Source organism: Mustela nigripes, chromosome 14 (assembly GCF_022355385.1).
Source record: "Mustela nigripes isolate SB6536 chromosome 14, MUSNIG.SB6536, whole genome shotgun sequence".
NCBI lineage: Eukaryota > Metazoa > Chordata > Mammalia > Carnivora > Mustelidae > Mustela > Mustela nigripes.
Genome location: NC_081570.1, coordinates 105,002,655 through 105,008,414, shown reverse-complemented (window position 1 = coordinate 105,008,414; position 5,760 = coordinate 105,002,655). Strand labels below are relative to the sequence as shown.

At 40.6% G+C, this 5,760-nt stretch overlaps 1 non-coding gene across 1 annotated transcript; it reads left to right on the top strand.

Moving 5' to 3' along the window:
- Nucleotides 1-1,160: 1,160 nt before the first annotated feature.
- On the top strand, nt 1,161-1,234 carry TRNAN-GUU (transfer RNA asparagine (anticodon GUU)). The gene has a single exon. It is a non-coding gene; the product is annotated as a tRNA-Asn (tRNA).
- The last annotated feature ends 4,526 nt before the right edge of the window (nt 1,235-5,760 follow it).

The following is a 5,760-nucleotide window of genomic DNA, read 5'->3' as shown; positions in this document are numbered from 1 at the left end:
ACTTTTTTTTTTATTTATTTGACAGAGAGAGATTACAAGTAGGCAGAGAGGCAGGCAGAGAGAGAGAGAGGAGGAAGCAGGCTCCCTGCCAAGCAGAGAGCCCGATACGGGACTCGATCCCAGGACCCTGAGCCGGAGGCAGCGACTTAACCCACTGAGCCACCCAGGCCACTGAGCCACCCAGGCGCCCCATATTTGACTTTCTTAGGGTGGTCCTAGGTTGCAATGGGGATAAAAATTAGGGAAGTAATTAATTATTAAGTTATTATTTTTTTAAGATTTTATTTATTTATTTGACAGACAGAGATCACAAGTAGGCAGAGAGGCAGGCAGAGAGAGACAGAGAGGGAAGCAGGCTCCCTGCTGAGCAGAGTGCCCGATGTGGGACTCGACCCTGAGATCATGACCTGAGCCAAAGGCAGCAGCTTAACCCACTGAGCCACCCAGGCGCCCTAATTATTAACTTATTAATCAAATCCTGGCCATTTTGAGCCAGTTGTTTCACAACTTTATTTTTTAGCTTCCTGGATTGTTACTGGAGTAAAAAGCCTGTCTTTCTACAAATCTGCAGACTTCTAGCAGGCTACTTCCTGGGGGGCGGCTGCAGCTGGAGGACCAGAGTTCATCAGAGTCTATATATAGAGAAAGTCTATATATTCTATCTATATTTTTATATATAGTCTATATATTCTATATATATATATATATATATTTGTATATTTTAAATATTCTATATTTTTTATATATTTATGTCTACATAACATACTCATAACATATATACATGTGGTGTAGCCATTGTCCCTTTGTATGCTCAGACTCTAAAATGAGTTAATTCAGCAAGTCCTAATTGAGTGTCTTGGGCATTCAGCTTCCCTTGGGCCCCCCTCGACCAGCCTAGGGTGTAGAGGGGTGGCGGGTCGCAGTCCGGGTGTCTCCAAAGGTTCTGGCTTCTGAGGGGCAAGGCGGGGCGAGGCCATTTGCTTTCCCCAGTTTCGGAATCACCCAATGCACCGGTTTCAAACCCGAAAGACGACTTGATTTGTCGCTCTAATCTCCGGTTTTCCAAGGCTTTGGAGCCTGCCCAATCACACAGCAGGGACTGGTGGCCATTTGCGATTCGGAAGGAATCACTATTATAAGGAAGAAAGAGAACACATTGTGTCTCTGTGGTGCAATTGGTTAGCGCGTTCGGCTGTTAACCGAAAGGTTGGTGGTTCAAACCCACCCAGGGACGGTGCCAAGCTCTTTTACATCGGTTTGGTTTTCGCAGATTCGCCTAGGAAGAGTGCAAAATACCTCATTTCCCTCCTTTCAAGTGATATAAGGGCACCTTCTGGAGCTCCCCTGACTTCCCCGAAGATCTGCCAGAAGAAACATAGGAGACAGAGAAGTTCTGAGAAACAAGGAACAAGAGAGGCTTGGTGTAATCTGTCCTGAAGAGCATGTTTTGTGGGATGGGATCTTGTTTCTTTGGGCTAGTAACAAATTTTATGTACCTCAATTTTTCAACTGCATAATAGCATCTTGCAGGATGTGTCTGTATTTAGTAATTGTTCAGTCAATAATGCTATCAGTGGAATTGTGAGCATTGTTATCATTATCTTCTGCATTATTTTTGATGAAAGCATGTCTTTGTACTGTTACTTAAACTTTTATATTTTATTTTAAAAAACAAGTTGATCTGGCGCCTGAGTGGCTCAGGGTCCTGGGACCGAGCCCCACATTGAGCCCCACATTGGGCTCTCGGCTCAGCACGGAGCCTGCCTTCCCCTCTCTCTCTGCCTGCCTCTCTGCCTACTTGTGATCTCTGTCTGTTAAATAAGTTTAAAAAAAAATTTTTTTTAAATAAAAATAAGTTGATCTTACAATAATCAAATAATCCTGCGGTCATCATCTGTGTACCCATCTCTTTTGGGTACAAGTATCTGTATGGGATAGAGTCCTATAAGTGCAATTGCTCTGTCATAGTGGTTACAGTACGTTTTTTAATGTAAATAATAAATTCTGTAAATTGCCATCAATTGTAGTGGGATCAATTTATAGTTCAATTTATTTTTCTAACTAGGAGAATTCTTTTCCTCATACTCTTGCTAGCACAACACACTTTCTATACAATTATCTTTGGTCATCTAATGAGGGGAGTGTTGTCCTCCTGACTTAACTAACAGGGAGGTACAACAGATGACATGGTGGGCATTAAGCAGTAGGATATCTCTGCATCTACTCTTCTACTAAACTGCCAAGATATTTTTATATACCTGTAATTGATTTCTGTGGAGCCCTGTCAACCAGTGCAGAGAAGACTGGCTAGCGTGTCCTCTTTGTGCCAAGCAGTTTACTCAGAGGGAGAAGAAACTCACTAGTCCCAGAAGTTTGTTCCTCTTCCCCTCTCTCTATAAATAGCAAGGGTGAATTAGTATCTTGTCTCTATTTGTCAGGATTCTCCAGATAAACAATCAATTCAGAACTAATATATACAACATACTAATTCATCCTTAGCACTTCAGATAAGTAGGTAGGTAAGTAGGTAGATAGGTAGGTAGGCAGATAGACAGATAGACTAATCAATAAGATAGATGGATCATAGAGTAAGGAAGACAGAAACTTATTTTAAGGAATTGGATCACACAACTGTGGAGGCTTTGGCCTTGCAGGATAGGATGTCAGGCTAGAGACCCACAAAAGGCTAAGTTTGACTCCAAAGGCATTCTGCTGACAAAACTTTCTCTTTCAGGAAGGTTAGTCTTTCTCTACAAAGGCCTTTGACTGGGTGAAGCCCACTCACATTATGGAGGGCTAAATCAATAGACTAAAATCTGCTTTAATCAAAGTCTACCGGTTTAAATGTTAATCTCACTTAAAAATGCCTTTACAGGAACATCTAAATATTGTTTGGCCAAATATCTGGGTGCTGTGACCTAGGCAAATTAACACATAAAATCAACCATCACTCAACACTGTATTTTTCCTTTACAGTTTTTGGCAGCTATTTCCACAAAAAACATACCTGAGACACATCATTCTAGCCAAGAGAATTCTGCATCTGACAGGGGCACCTTGTGAACCATCGGTTCACGTTCCCTTGATTTTTCTGTTGAACCTCAGGAGCAGAAATTGAGCTCTATGACTTTTACATACTATGTGTAATTCTTAGATAAGTCGTTGTCTTTCTCATTTATACACTGTCAATTATTTTTTCCCATCAGTGGTATCAGTGTGGAATTCTGGTTTTGCTTTGATGAAATGCACATTGAGAGATGATCTCTGCTGGGTGGTGGTTCACAAGGATTTATTCTCTGTTGGATGGTAGATGACAGATATAATCTAATCTGCGAATCTTCTGTGATTGGGCCTTTATCCTGAGGTTTTTGGTTATTTTCTCGTGTTTGAGTCTGCAGTGTTGAGAATTTGTTCACATCTGATCCAAATTCTGTGGACCCAAAAGTGGAATACTTTCTATACCAAGAATTATCTCAACACACGGTGATACTCCCTTAAGTCTCTTGACTTTAATAAATTGCTCTACATAATGGGGAGTATGGAAAAGAAATGAAACTGAATTTCTGGTATCCATTAGCCTGTTTTTGTAGTCTATACTGAAGTTACCAAATGATAGAATAATTTCACAACTGTTTAAATCAGGCTAAAGAAAGGAGGAAAAGGCTATTTATGTCATTGAAATTAGGCAATTAAGTCAACAAATAGGGCTTCTGACAGTTATATAAACAAGATTTAATAATTTCCAGAACTGTGGACACCTGGGTGGCTCAGTTGGTTAAGCAGCTGCCTTCAGCTCAGGTCATGATCCCAGCGTCCTGGGATCGAGTCCCACGAAAGGGCTCCTTGCTCCGCAGGGAGCCTGCTTCTCTTGCTCCGCAGGGAGCCTGCTTCTCCCTCTGACTCTGCCTTCCACTCTGTCTGCCTGTGCTCGCTCTCACTTGCTCTCTCTCTGACAAATAAATAAATAAAATCTTTAAAAAAAAAAAATTTCCAGAACTGTTAACTAGTTCATCCTTTTATTAAAAGAAGAAAAAATCCTCTTAAAATGGATTTTTAAAAACCAATAAAATTCAGTGACCATAAGGCAAAAGACTGAGAAGGCCCTACTGCACTGAAAAGGCTATCACAAAATTACTCAGATTTCCAGCAGAGTGTCTTCTCCAAACACTTAGTGGTACATAATTATTTCCTTTTATGTTTCTCATAATAAGCATTTTTAATAAATACCATTGCCTTTTTTCCTTTTATTGGTGTTATTACTTTCTATAATTAGTTCTTTTCAAATGCCCAGTAGTTTTAGGAGCTTTTTCCATTGTATAGTTGTAAATTGTTTTCTAAGGAAAGTAATTGCAATAATTTGTTTTCTTCTGGAGGGCATAGATAGGTCTCTAACAATTCAAAGGAGGTACTTCCCAGATTGGTTTATGGATACTAATAATCACTTATATAAATTGAAAATAGCAGAAATTAAGTACTTCAACCAAAGAAAAAAATGTTACTATTTATGTTTAGATTTTCAGAGAGTATTTGACTCCTTCCAATTTTCATAGGTAATTACTTTGTGCTTTTTCTATGTGATTCCCTGACATTATTCTTTTTGAGTAATCAAATTACCTTCCCTGTTTACATCAAAATGCTGCTTGGACCATAGTCATGTGACCATTCTAACTATTGCTCCTACTACTACCAAAAAAAAGAAAAGAAAAGAAAGGAAAAAGGCAATTGCTCATATCTTATTAAGAAACTAACACGAGGGGCACCTGTGTGTCCTGATCCCTTGGACATTAAAAGGTAATAAAGGAATATTATGAAAAACTATAGCCACAAATGTGATAACTCAGGTGAAATGGACCACTGCCTTGAAAGACATAATCTACCCAATTTATACAAGGAGAAATAATCTGAACAAACATGTATCTCTTAAAGAAATTAAGTCAACAAGGGCGCCTGGGTGGCTCAGTGGGTTAAAGCTGCTGCCTTTGGCTCAGGTCATGATCTCGGGGTTCTGGGATCGAGCCCCGCATCGGGCTCTCTGCTCCACAGGGAGCCTGCTTCCCTCTCTCTCTCTCTCTGCCTGCCTCTCTGCCTACGTGTGATCTCTGTTGGTCAAATAAATAATAATAAAAAAAAGAAATTGAGTCAACAATAGCCCATTTTGCTTTTGCTTTGCTCGGGGATACTCTTGCTCTCAGGAGGAACTTGAGCAATGAAGAGGAAATAGCAAGTAGAGTCAAAGGCCCTGAGGTGCTAGAGCTTCCCTGGGCTCAGCCATTTGGCTCCTGTTGAAGTTTACTTCTCTGTCACCATTCAGGTCCTCCCACAAAGCTTCATGCTCCTCTGTCCTCTAAAAACATTATTTCTTTAACTTCCATTTTTATACTGCAATCTTATCTGTGCAATAGATTAGCTTTGCAAAACTCAGTAAACACTCTTCTGGGGAATCAAATCCAGTGTCCTGGGGGTGGGACAAAAAAAATCTACCACTGATCCACAATGGCTGACAAGACTATCTTACTCTTAAATCCCCTAATTAGCATAGATTACCTAGTTTTATGTGGACTCCCACCAACCAGAGCCTGGATTTGCACTCTCTTTTCCCAGGGGCCTTCAAAAACAGGAAAACTGCAATGACCACCACCTCACACTTGGGCCAACACAGTTGCTGGAGCAATGTAACTCAGTTAGTTGGCAGGAAGGTGTGAAGCCACCACCTGTGTAGAACCTGGGACCAGCAAGGGACTGAGACTCCATCTGTGAGAG